We start from the raw sequence: 14,375 nt of genomic DNA, 5'->3' as shown, positions 1-14,375 counted from the left end.
GTGATTTATCTCCCTTTATATCTCTGCTAATTTATTGCCATTCCTCTGACTTGAATTTTTAAAAATGTCTGATCTACCAGTATCACACCCTTTCTTATTTTCTGACGTTGTTATTGGTTTATTTATTTATTTTTTTTTGTAAAAATTTGTTGTCATTTCATTGAGTATGGTGTTGGGAAATACAAGAGATTGATACATGTGTTCATTTCACTGCCTTGAACCATATACATTTTTCTCAAAGTTCCATCTTGGTTGCAATATATGACTCAGGTATCTAGAAATCAGAAAATTAATAGAAAAACTGTATACTATTGTCACATATGAATTAACAAGACGGTATGACTCCCTTTTGTTCTGGGTTTTTAAAACCAAGCATTGTCTGTTACTTACATTCTGGAAAGGACATGTCTTAAGGAATTTAGTGTAAGCTTGGACTCAAATCCAGTCAAGTGCTGCCAAATTTTAGTGCTAGGACTTTGAGTAGGTTACTTTGCATTTTTGCAACCTCGTTTACTTATCTGTAATATTGGCAGAGGCAGTTATTATCTTCCTCTTAGAGTTAATTTGAGAATCAATTAGATAAATACTTAAGTCTGGCATATTGAAAACCTTTAGAAAAAAATCTGTTCTCATTGTTTTTAAATTGCCTCTTTTCAGGAAAATGTTATTTATACATTTTAGATAGCCCCTTCCTTATAGGACAGATAAGTTTTTGCAAAGTTGACTGTGAAGCAGATTATTACAAACCAAATTTCAAAATAGTTCTCTTTATAATATCTGGGGAGAAAAATTATGAGTTGAAAGCTCTTGGTGAAGAAGTTTGTTAGTGGCTTGCTGGAATGAGTAGCAAGTATACTTGCAGAGAGAAGTTAGCTACGAGAAATGGTTGTCCCTCTTAGGAAGCACCTGCTGAAATAGTAGAGCCCTTTGCATAATTGGGCTCATAGGAAGCCAATAAGTAATACCCATCTTGTATTGTATCATTTTTCTGTGTGTACTTCTATAAAGTTATAATGAATATGATGTATTCTTTATGGCCCTTTTGAATATGTTTTTGACCACCCCATTTCCATACTGTTCTTCATTGTTACCTTGGTCATAAATGAACTGTTTGCGTGTGTGTGTGTGTGTTGTGTGTGTGTGTGTATGCATGTGCCTGTGTGTGTGTTTCTGGACTCCCTTTTTCTTTAGTCAACTTCTCTGTTTTTCCACCAGTACCACTCTGTCTTAATTACAGTTGCTGTATTTTAGGTTTATGTTTTCTACTTCTAAGTCTTTCAACTTTGTTGTTCATAATTGCTTTGGTATTCTTGACCCATTTGCATTTCCATGTAAGTTTTAGAATCAGCTTGTCAGTTTCCACAAAAAGCAGCATTGGGATTTTTATTGTTATTACACTGAGTTTATATGTTAGTCTGAAAATATATACTTTTTTAAACTTTTATTTTAAGTTCAGGGGTACATGTGCAGGTGTGTTATATAGGTAAACTCCTGTCATGAGGGTTTGTTGTACAGATTATTTCATTACCCAGGTATTAGTCTAGTACCCATTAGTTATTTTTGCTAATCCTCTCCCTCCTCCCACCCTTTACCCTCTAATAGGCCCCCGTGTGTTGTTTCTTGCTATGTGTCCATGTGTTTCCATCTTTTAGCTGCCACTTATAAGTGAGAACCTGTGGTATTTGGTTTTCTGTTCATGTGTTAGTTTGCTAAGGATAATGACCTCCAGCTCCATCCATGTTCCTGCAAAGGATATGATCTTGTTCTTTTATATGGCTGTGTGGTATTCTGTGGTGTACCACCTTTTTTTAATCCAGTCTACCACTGGTGGCATTTAGGTTGATTCTGTGTCTTTATTGTGAATAGCGCTGCAGTGAACATGTGTGTGCATGTGTCTTTATGACAGAATGATTTATATTCTTTTGGCTATATCCCAATAATGGGATTACTGGGTCAAATAGTAGTTATGTTTTCAGGTCTTTGAGGAATCCCAACACTGTTTCCTACAATGGTTGAAGTCAGTCTGAATATATTAAAATTGATGTCTTTACAATAATGAATTTTCTAATTCATGAATACTATATATCCCTTCATTACTTTACCTTATCTGTATTTTCTCTTAATATCTTTTGTAGTTTTCAGTGTAAGGATTGCATCCTTCATTAGATTTACTTCTAGGAAGTAGACTTTTAAATTATACTTTGGTATCTTTTAAAATTTTTGTTTTCTGATTGTTGCTAACATAGAAATATAATGGATTTTTATATGCTAACTTTGTATACAGCACCCTTGACAAACTTCATTGTTAATCCTGTTAGTTTGTCTGACTCAACCATGTTATCTGTGAATGGTGACCATTTTCTTTATGCCTTTCCATTCTTATGCTTTCGTTTATTTATTTTTACCTTAAGGTACTGGATAGGACCTCTAGTACATGTTGAATGGAAGTGGTAATAGTAGTCTTCTTGTCTCATTCCCATTTCTCAGGGAAACCTTACTGTAGGGTGTGTGTGTGTGTGTGTGTGGTGTGTGTGTGTATGCATGTGCCTGTGTGTGTGTTTCTGGACTCCCTTTTTCTTTAGTCAACTTCTCTGTTTTTCCACCAGTACCACTCTGTCTTAATTACAGTTGCTGTATTTTAGGTTTATGTTTTCTACTTCTAAGTCTTTCAACTTTGTTGTTCATAATTGCTTTGGTATTCTTGACCCATTTGCATTTCCATGTAAGTTTTAGAATCAGCTTGTCAGTTTCCACAAAAAGCAGCATTGGGATTTTTATTGTTATTACACTGAGTTTATATGTTAGTCTGAAAATATATACTTTTTTAAACTTTTATTTTAAGTTCAGGGGTACATGTGCAGGTGTGTTATATAGGTAAACTCCTGTCATGAGGGTTTGTTGTACAGATTATTTCATTACCCAGGTATTAGTCTAGTACCCATTAGTTATTTTTGCTAATCCTCTCCCTCCTCCCACCCTTTACCCTCTAATAGGCCCCCGTGTGTTGTTTCTTGCTATGTGTCCATGTGTTTCCATCTTTTAGCTGCCACTTATAAGTGAGAACCTGTGGTATTTGGTTTTCTGTTCATGTGTTAGTTTGCTAAGGATAATGACCTCCAGCTCCATCCATGTTCCTGCAAAGGATATGATCTTGTTCTTTTATATGGCTGTGTGGTATTCTGTGGTGTACCACCTTTTTTTAATCCAGTCTACCACTGGTGGCATTTAGGTTGATTCTGTGTCTTTATTGTGAATAGCGCTGCAGTGAACATGTGTGTGCATGTGTCTTTATGACAGAATGATTTATATTCTTTTGGCTATATCCCAATAATGGGATTACTGGGTCAAATAGTAGTTATGTTTTCAGGTCTTTGAGGAATCCCAACACTGTTTCCTACAATGGTTGAAGTCAGTCTGAATATATTAAAATTGATGTCTTTACAATAATGAATTTTCTAATTCATGAATACTATATATCCCTTCATTACTTTACCTTATCTGTATTTTCTCTTAATATCTTTTGTAGTTTTCAGTGTAAGGATTGCATCCTTCATTAGATTTACTTCTAGGAAGTAGACTTTTAAATTATACTTTGGTATCTTTTAAAATTTTTGTTTTCTGATTGTTGCTAACATAGAAATATAATGGATTTTTATATGCTAACTTTGTATACAGCACCCTTGACAAACTTCATTGTTAATCCTGTTAGTTTGTCTGACTCAACCATGTTATCTGTGAATGGTGACCATTTTCTTTATGCCTTTCCAATTCTTATGCTTTCGTTTATTTATTTTTACCTTAAGGTACTGGATAGGACCTCTAGTACATGTTGAATGGAAGTGGTAATAGTAGTCTTCTTGTCTCATTCCCATTTCTCAGGGAAACCTTACTGTAGGGTGTGTGTGTGTGTGTGTGTGTGTGTGTGTGTGTGTTTTAAGACACTTTTAAAATTAAGGATTTATTCCTAGTGTGTAGCGTTTTCATCCTGAATGGATATTGAATTTTATCAAATGCTTTTTCTGCAACTATCAAAGTGATCTTTTCCCTTCTTATTCTGTTAATGGAATAAATTACATTAATGAATTCTAATTTTTAATCTTGTCTAACAGTTGGAATATTTTGGCTTATGTATAAAAATGTAATTATAAATAATATAATTATGTACTTATTTATAATCTTTTTTCTCTCCTTTTTAAAATCTATTTTATTTTTAGTTATGCCATCTTTTCTTGTAGTGGTTACTGTAGAGATTACGGTGTACTTAATGGAGTAACTTGAGCTACTACCAAGCATTATTTTTACCCCACTTCCCCAAGAATGCTAAAACCTTACTTAGAATACCTTTTTCCCTATGAAGAACACTTTTTACTCCATTTATCCCTCCTGGTTTTTACATTCCTGTTGGCATGCATTTTAATTCTACTTATATTTAAGCCCCAAGACATTACAATTTTTCGTTGGCCAGTTTTGGAAAATTCTTACTTATCTCTTCAAATATTGCTTCTCTCTTTTGCTTCTGTGACTCCACTAAATAGGTGTTAGACTCTTGCACTGTGTCTCACGTTTGCCTTAGGCTCTTTGTAATACCTATATTTTTTTATCTGGTTTAGTGAAAATATCTTCATTGATCTTTTAAAAAGTTTTCTAGTCTTACCTTTTGCTGTTTAGTCTATTCAACTTATATTAAGTAATTTCAGTTATTTTCCAGTTCTAGAATTTCCATTTGATTATTTTTAAATTAAATTATTGGTAAAACTCCATTGCCTGTTTTTTTTTTTTTTTTTTCTCCTAGCTTTTATTCATAAGCATCTGTTTTTTGGCAGCCTGATAATTTTGATTGAATAATTGTCATTGTAAAAATTGTGAAGGCTCCAGATGATAATCTTCTTTTAGACAGGATTTATTATTTCTTTTCTTAGACATGTTAGTGTGGGAGCTGATAGCTTTTATCCAGTCAGGGACTAAAGTGAATCAAGACTGTTTTAAGGCTATTTGTACATTTGATTTGTCTTCATACAGTCTAGCTTTACTTTACAGGTGTTTCAATTTAGAGTCAAATTCTTGGGACACTCTCTGGCAAATCTGAACTCTAATCCTTGTCTTGTTTGCAGTGTAAGATGTCTGAAAACTTTGCTGCTTGAATTACTGCTTCATGCAAAGTCAGCATTTGGCAGAAGTCTTAAAGAGCACCTCACCAGGATCTTAACCCCTTGGGTATCCTATTTTATCTCCAGCGCCATGAGGCCAACAGAATCTTTGTTGATAGTTTCATCCCATGGCAGTGGCTCTGTCTGGGTAAAGTATGGATTCTCGCTCTTGCATTATGGTTACAATCCACAAATATTCTTGGGGAGAAAAGTGGTGGTAGTCTATCAGCCCAATTTATTTATTTTTATTTTTGTTTGCTTTTTTTTTTTTTTTTTGAGATGGAGTCTCGCTCTGTTGCCCAGGCTGTAGTGCAGTGGCACGATCTCGGCTCACTGCAAGCTCTGCCTCCCGGGTTCACACCATTCTTCTGCCTCAGCCTCCCGAGTAGCTGGGACTACAGGCACCCGCCACCATGCCCAGCTAATTTTTTGTTTTTGTTTTTGTTTTTTATTTTTAGCAGAGATGGGGTTTCACAGTGTTAGCCAGGATGGTCTCAATCTCCTGACCTCGTGATCCGCCTGCCTCGCCTTCCAGAGTGCGACATGAGCCACCATGCCTGGCCTTGTTTTTGTTTTTTACTTCTGTGATGACTTGAAATGTCAGTCCATCTTTAGGTTGTTCTCCCTTCTCTGGAATCTTGTGACCTTTTGTCCTGATTGCTTGAGCAGCTCTAGATACCTTTAAACATACTTATTTTTATTCGAGTTTTTCTATTTCTCAGCAGAATTTACTTTACCTGCCAGTTATTCCGTTATCCCCAGAAGCAGAAGATCTCATGATAGCCTCTGACTACTTTTTATATACGTTGTTTTGATCATTACCAGCCTTATCTCCCCTGCCCATCTTTACCATCAACTGTCAGCAGTAAAGTTTTACTTACTGTTTCTATTCAGTACTCACATTGTGGTAAGAGTGTGTATATGTATAAAATTCCCTATTATCCACTCAGGAACCATAGGGCAATGAGGTGCTATAATAATTTAATAAACAAAGGAGAGGCCCAGTATCTATAAGATCACAGAATTCATGGCAAAGCACTGATTCACATTGATCTCGGTATGTAACTCTTGCTATTAAAATCTATGCTATTGTTTATGGTCTTCCTATAATCTTGTTTGCTTCCTATAGAATACAGCTCAGGGAATATCTTCAGGACATTCTTGCTGTCCTGAAGTGCTTCATTATCACTCTGTACAGTTCTGTCTCATATTATCATATTCAAAATATCTCAGTGTCTGTATCCTCTACTGTGTTATAGTTTTTGCCAAGAGTAGGGAATGTGTTTTGTCTTTGTACCCCAGGGTTCATTAGAGTGCATGATATACCTAAGCATATAATAAATGTTTATTGTATTTCCCTAAAGTCATTGTATACTTAATTTGAATGGATTTAAGAAATGTATGTGTGTATTACTATTTTATCACCTTAAACACTTATTAGAATCTAATTATACTCCCTAGTACAGTCTTAGCAAAACTGTTGAACTATATGTTAAATTACATATTATATTAACTCTTTTTCATCATATATATAAAGTTGTTTTGACCTCAGGCAGTATTTTGTTAAAACATCCTGAAGCAGTTCAGAGGACTTTTAGCATAAATATGGTGGTATTTCAAAATTGTTAAGTAATTTACCATTTGTTAATTGTAGAATTAATAAACAAAAATGCTATGTGTATAATTAAATCACAATTGATTAAGCTACCTCCTAGAAGATGAATGAGCTGATTGCAGATAACAATGAAAGACGTAGCTCATAAACATCAATCTCATTTTATAACTGTATAAAATTTTGATAATACTCTTTAGACAGCATGATTTTTTTTTAACCCTACTTTCCTGGGGAATTTATATATTTTATTAGTCTAGAAGCCTGATAGCTAACACACTTGATATACTGCACAGTTGAAGACATTTGTTAAAGAAACTTAATAGTTTTTCCTTTGGCTGATTAAAAATAACAATTAGTACTTTATTCTCTAATAGTGGCTGATTTAGACTCAATAGTTACAGAAGATGTTTTATAGAGTTGACCCTCTGTATCCACCGATTCCTCATCTGAGGATTCAACCAACTGTGGATCAAAAATATTTGGCGAAAAAAATTAACAATACAATAATTTAAAAAATTCAAATAAAACAACACAGTATAACAACTATTTACATAGCATTTACATTGTATTAGGTGTTAAGTAATCTAGAGATGATTTAAAGATACCAGAGGATATGTGTACATCGAATGCAACTATTATGCCATTTTATATAAGGGACTTGACCTCTGTGAATTTTGGTATCCATGGGAGTCCTGGAATCAGTCTCCCATGGAAACAAAGAGACAACTTTGATTACTTTTCAATCACAAAAGAAATGTGTATATATTTGCATATGGACATGTATGTGCAGGTACTTTTTTAAAATGAGGTAAAATTCATACAAAATTTATCATTTTTTGTAAATAAAAAGTACAGTTCAGTAGTGGCTTAGTACATTGACAGTGTTGTGCAACTAGCATCTCTGTCTAGTTCCAGAACACTTTTAGCAGTCCCAGAGGAAACTCCATAACCAATTACTTAACCATTTCCCCCTCCCGAGAGGCCCTAACAACTACTAATCTGCTTTTTGTATGTATGGATCTGCCCAGTATTTAATACAAGTGAAATGATACAGTGTGGCCTTTTGTGCCTATCTTCTTTCACTTAGCATAATGTTTTGAAGATTCATTCATGTTGTAGCATGCATCAATACTTTATTTCTTTTTATGACTACATATTATTTCATTGTGTGACCAAGCTTAATGGCTCACACCTGTAGTCTCAGCACTTTGGGAGGCTGAGGTGGAAGGATCCCTTGAGCCCATGAGTTCAGGACCAAACTGAGCAACAGTGAGACCTCGTCTCTATAAAAAATAAAATTACCTAGGCATAGCAGTAAGCTGTGATTGCATCACTGTATTTCAGCCTGAGTGGCAGAGCAAGACACTGTTTAAAAAAAGGAAAATTCATTGTGTATATGTACCACTTTGTAAAAATTCATTTATTCCTTGGTGAACATTTGGACTGTCCATCAATGGATGGATTATTAGCTAGTAACCTTTTGGCTATTGTGAATACTGCAGCAATGAACATTTTTGTCTCAGTCATTTGAACACTTGTTTCCAGTTCCTTTGGATACATACCTAGGGGTAGAATTGCTGGATCATAGGGTAATTCTGTGTTTAATATTTTGAGGAATCCTTAAACTGTTTTCCACAGTGGTTAAACCGTTATACATCTCCACAAGCAATGTGCACGGATTTCAGTTTCTCTACATCCTCGCCAATGCAGGTGATTCCCCACTCCGTTTTTTTTGTTTTTGTTTTTGTTTTTAATTATAGCCATTCTAGTGAGTTTTTTTTTTTTTTTTTTTTGTCTTTTTCAGCATTTTTACTGTGATCCATATGTTTGCGGATTTCTTTGCATTTAACCTACTTGGACTTGATTGAGCTCCTTAAATGTATATGTTACTGCTTTTCAATAAATTTAGGAAGTTTTCAGCCATTATTGTTTTAGCTATTTTTTTCTGCTTCTTTTGTCTTTCTTCCCCTTCTGGTACTCCTGTTATGTGTACGTCAGTGTGCCTGAAATAATGTCCTACAGTTCTCTGAAGATGTTCATTTTTCTTCATATTTTTCTATCTGAATTGTATAAACTCTATTGATTTGTCTGTAAGTTCACTAATTCTTCTATTAGTTCACATCTACTGTTGACCTCCTCTAGTGAATTTTCATTTCAGTTGTATTGTTCAGCTCCAGAATTTTTATTTGGTTCTTTAAAAAAAAAAAAATAACCTTTACCTTTTTGTTGACATTCTTTTTGTTTGTTTTATTTTTTTACATTGTCATCATACCTTCCTCTACCTTGATTATGTTTTCCTTTAGTTCTTGAAACATATTTATTAATGACGATTTGGAATGCTTTGTCTGTTAAATCCAACATGTAAGTGTAATCACAGTTTCTGTTATCTGCTTTTTTCCCCAGCATATGGGTCATACTTTCTGTCTTTTCATGCCTTGTAATTTTCTATTCAAAGCTAGACATTTTACGTAGTATATTGAGAAATTCTTGGAACTGGTTTCTTCCTTCCAGTGCATGCTGTTGCTTCTTGCTTATTTTGTTTATGGACTGTTTTAAGTGGAGTCTATTTAGTGCCCCCCCCTCCCCGCCCCGTCCCCCGCGCGCGCACACACACACTGTTAATTTAAGCCTCTGATGTTGCACCTCTGAGGAAGCAACCTTGGGTATTCCCAGTTATCCTGGGTGATAGTGGTTTGGCAGGGCTCTCTTTTTGCCTGACTACACACATCTGTTAAGGTCCATTAATCTAGTGCTAATTGCACTGTTTTCAACAATGCCCTGGGGCATTATGTTGTTCTGCAGACTCATCAAATTTGGTTTCCTTTGAAGAAATAGTTCCCTAAGTCAGTGCTTGAAATTTCTTCTGAACCCAGGTGGACTCCTCTCAGCCGTCTCTTTTCCTGTTTTTTGAGGGGGCAAATCACCTGTCCGGTTTAGCTTTTGTGTCCATTGATTCCTCCAGTCACTTCTCATTTGCCTCTCACAGCCTCTACTATTTTTCAGATCATGCTTACATGTTTCTTTGCAAATGAACTTTGTTTCTGTGGGAAGAGATTAAAAGCAGTCTGCTTTATGGTCCACCTCTTTCCACAGGCAGTTATCTCCAAGCCCAGGCTCTGGAGTAAGGAGTAAGGAACAATGGTATTTCTTTCCCAGTGATATGTCTACTGTAGGAGCTGTGCTGGAGAGAGGCAGTAACCTCAGTTGTTCTTATCATCACGCTCCTGGTATGGAACCCACAGCTTAGAAGTCAAGACAACAGTGATTGTTACCCTGACAGCACCATGCCCAAAGTAGAGCCTCCCCTTTCCAGCAGTGACTGATTTGAAGAAGGGAGCCAGCCCCTTACCTCTTGGCTGCATTCACGTGGAATATCAGCTTTAGGTAGCTAGAGGTGTAGCAGGATGAGCCAACCAAACAAACAAAACCCCTTCGACACCAAGTTGAGAAAGGAAAGGGCTTTATTCAGCCGGGAGCATCAGCAGACTGAACGCCTCAAATAACCGAGCTCCCCAAATGAGCAATTCCTGTCCCTTTTAAGGGCTTACAACTCTTAAGGGGGTCCACATGAGAGGGTCGTGATCGATTGAGCAAGCAGGGGGTACGTGACTGGGGGCTGCATGCACTGGTAATCAGGATGGAACAGAAGAGGATGGGGATTTTCATGATACTTCTCCATACAGTGTCTGGAATCTATAGATAACACAAGCACTTAAGTCATGGGTTGATTTTTAACTACTAGGCCCAGGGTGTAGCACCGGGCTGTCTGCCTGTGGATTTCATTTCTGCCTTTTAGTTTTTTTAGTTTTTTTGTTTTTTTGTTTTTTTTTTTTGAGGAGTCGTCTCGCTTTATCGTCCAGGCTGGAATGCAGTGGCGTGATCTCGGCTCACTGCAAGCTCCACTTCCCGGGTCCACACCATTCTCCTGCCTCAGCCTCCCCAGTAGCTGGGACTATAGGCGCCCGCCACCATGCCCGGCTAATTTTTTTTTTTTTTTATATATTTTTAGTAGAGACGGGGTTTCACCGTGTTAGCCAGGATGGTCTCGATCTCCTGACCTCGTGATCCACCCACTTCGGCCTCCCAAAGTGCTGGGATTACAGGCATGAGCCACCACACCCGGCCTGCCTTTTAGTTTTTACTTCTTTTTTCTTTGGAGGCAGAAATTGGGCATAAGACAGTATGAGGGGTGGTCTCCTCCCTTAGAGGCAGGATAAGAATGTTGACATCCTTCCTGTCACAGGAAGACTTTGACTGGACCTCTTGGAAGAGGGAACACAGTGCTTGTTGCTACACCAGTCTGGAGTGGAGTTTCTAACTCCTTGAGTTGGGACAGAGCAGGACCTGGTTCAAACACCACAGACTCTCACTTTTCTCATAGTCTCTACTAAATTTTCTTGAATAAATGTTTCTTCATTTGTTCTGTGCTTCCAGCAGTGTTTTTATATTTTTCACCAAATTTGCTGGGGAGTGTGTCCATGTAACTCCTTAAGTTGTCATGCTGAAAGCTTTTTTCATTAATGGTTCAGTCTTTGCTGGTTATGGGGGTCTGTTCACATTTTCTGTTTCTTCCTGAGTCAGTTTTCTGGTAGTTCCACATTTGTGAATTTTAATTTTTTTTCTTCTGTTACTGATTTATAGTTTCATTCAACTGCAATCAGAGAAGATACTTTGTATAATTTAATATTTAAAAAATTTGTTGAGACTTGTTTTGTGGCCTAGAGAGCATATGTTCTATCCTTGAGAACATTTCGTATGCACTTGAGAAGAATGTGTGTTCCACTGTTGATGGGTGAAATGGCTATTAGGTCTAGTTATTTTATACTACTGTTGAAGTCTGCTATCTCTTTATTGATCTTCCTGATTCTATGCATTATTGAATGTTGGGTATTGCTGTCTCCAACTATTATTGTAGAATTGTCTATTCTCTCTTTAATTCTGTTAGTTTTTCTTGATATAGTTTGGGACTGTATTATGTGGTGTATATATGTTTGTACTTGTCATACCTTCTTGATGAATTGACCCTTTTATCAATATATAATATCCTTTGTCTCTTGTAACAATTTTTGACTTAAAGTCTGTTTTGTCTTATGGTAGCATAACCCCCCAACTCTCTTCTGCATGAAATATCTTTTTTCATCGTTTCACTTTCAACTTGTTTTTGATTTCCATAAACATAAGAACTCTTAAAGATACTCTTCCAGTCTTTGCTGATTGCCTGTCTGTTGGATCACTTCTTCAGTGCTTAGCCGGGCCATTTACAACTCTGCCTTAGTCTTCACTTCCTGTTGGCTCAGCACTGTGAGCCAGCTTAGGACCTTCTTACCTGTTTTCAAGATGTGTTTGCCCCTGGCCATACCATGGCTTTGTAGATTTCCTGGTATATGTGGGAGCTTTCCAAAGCTTTTATTCCCCAGCTTCTTCCTTCCCATGCTTTTTTGCTTGGCCGTTGCTTGTACCAACTCAGATTCCTTCTTTAGGTGGCTGTAACTAATACATTTGCCTCTTAATGTTTTTGATAAATGCCAGATCCCAGAATGCTGTCCCCTACCTCGGGGAAGCTCCAAGGCAGGTGACACTGGCCCTTCAGTCAGTCCTTCAGGGAATTGCCAGACTGGTCAAAGTACATAATGACAATACGTTTTAGAATAAGGTCCCTATTGCTCCCTTTGGTACCAGCACCCTATACCAGGAATGAGGGCAAATGACTTTATACCAGCATCCTATATCAGGAATGAGGGTTGATGACTTGGGTGGACCACCAAACTGGGGGAGGAGGCCATAATAAGCAGATGTGTTAAAATGCCACAGCCCTTTCTCACTGAAATTCAGTAGCTTCTGTCTTCACTAAGCATTCCCTTAGCTGTTAAGTTTTTGATTCAGTTCCAGAGTTTCAAACAAGCTGATTCTGACCATTTCACCAGCTATTCATTTCTTTTGTGGAGGGATAGAGTTTTGGAGCTCTCTACTATTTTGTGACATCTACATGTATATACATTATTACATATCTATGAATTTCTACCTATATAGTTTAGGGATTCGTAGATATTTTTAAAGAATGTCAATAAATTTATTGGTATGATAATCAGCAATTCAGGATATAGGTTACTTCTGGTAAAGAGAGGAAATATGATGGTGGTAGGGACGCACCAGGATGGTGGGTATGTGATTGTTTGACATGTGATTCTTTTTATGTTTTCTGAATACTTGAAATTTTTATATAAAGTTAGATAGTTGTATGTGTCTATATGACATATATAAAACATTGTGACACTCAAGCATTTTGTTGAAGTAGAAAGTCTTGTATATGTTTATTCAAATAACAAATCTTGCTTTCCCTTTAATAAGTAAAAGTAGGAAATATCACACTTGAAATGCTTAAGACTATACGATGGGATAGGGAAGAATCTTTTACTTATTTGTTGATGTATATGGATTGATTGTCTTGTGTTTTTCTCTAGGTCTTAGTTTCATTGTACCCTCTCTGCAAGCTTTTTCTGTAAGAATGAGAATAGGAAGGCCTGAATGTTAATAGGTAGTTGATAGTCTGCTGTTTTTATTTTCATTTTTCTTCTTATGAAGAGGAGGAAAAAAGTAGAATCCTGGAAATAGCACTAAAGTGGACTTTGGGAGATCTTTGTCTTTGTTCTTTGTTCTAGTATCCATCTAACAGTGTAAATTTGGACAGTTCTTATTTTCTGTGCCAGTCCGTTTCTCTCATCTTGGTCCTCATTTGTAAAATAAGAATTGGAACAGATCGGTAAGGCCTGTTTCAGCTTTGTAAAATCTGGAAGGGCACTGTGATTCTTTGGAAAGAGCATTGACTTTGGAGCCAGGCAAATTTATGTTCAACTATTTTCTAATTACTTAAACTCTAAAGTAAGCTTTCCAAACTCTCTTTACTCATCATTAAGATGGGGTATTAACACCCATCTCACAGAGCTACTGAAGAATAAACAACATATCTGATATCTTGTAAAGCGCTCACACATATAGTCTGTTCACTCAGATTCTCCATACCCCCATCTTGTAACTACATCCTTTGAAGGTTTGAAGGAGTAGCTGGAGAGAAAACAACAACAACGACAAAAAATCCTTGTAACCTTTTATGTAGCTTGCTTTTTCTTTCTTTCTTTTTTTTTTTTTTTTTGAGATGGAGTCTCGCTCTGTTGCCTAGGCTGGAGTGCAGTACTGCGATCTTGGCTCACTGCAACCCCACCTCCCAGGTTCAAACAATTCTCCTGCCTAAGCCTCCAGAGTAGCTGGGATTATAGGCGCCTGCCCCCATGCCTGGCTTATTTTGGTATTTTTAGTAGAGACAGGGTTTCATCATGTTTGCCAGGCTGGTCTTGAACTCCTAGGCTCAAGTGATCCGCTTGCCTCAGCCTCCCAAAGTGCTGGGATTATAGGCATGAGCCACCGTGCCTGGCCATGGTTTGCTTTTATATATGAATTACACTTGAAGTGTGTATGAAGTATATTTTTATATATGAGGTATGTTGTGAATTATACTTCAGGAAGATAATAACTCTTCTAGAGATATTGAAGAACTTTCTCTTTACCCTCTGGCGTTTCTAAAACTTTTTATTTATGTATTTTGTTAGTGTTAAATT

At 36.7% G+C, this 14,375-nt stretch overlaps 1 protein-coding gene across 8 annotated transcripts in view; it reads left to right on the top strand.

The window, feature by feature from the left end:
* Positions 1–14,375, top strand: part of SPOPL (speckle type BTB/POZ protein like) — a 68,938-nt gene that overhangs the window by 27,669 nt on the left and 26,894 nt on the right. Inside the window, exons 2-3 of one of the 8 annotated variants that reach the window (XM_033231635.1) lie at positions 5,112–5,295; positions 8,401–8,472. The exons of 5 other annotated variants lie outside the window; for them this stretch is intronic. The gene's annotated coding sequence lies outside the window, so the exon portion shown is untranslated. The remainder of the gene's footprint in view (positions 1–5,111; positions 5,296–8,400; positions 8,473–14,375) is intronic. 2 more of the 8 variants (XM_033231636.1, XM_033231634.1) reach the window with 2 other exon arrangements.

This window comes from Trachypithecus francoisi, unplaced genomic scaffold, assembly GCF_009764315.1.
Source record: "Trachypithecus francoisi isolate TF-2019V2 unplaced genomic scaffold, Tfra_2.0 Lachesis_group13, whole genome shotgun sequence".
Lineage (NCBI taxonomy): Eukaryota > Metazoa > Chordata > Mammalia > Primates > Cercopithecidae > Trachypithecus > Trachypithecus francoisi.
This window is presented reverse-complemented; position numbering and strand designations above follow the sequence as displayed.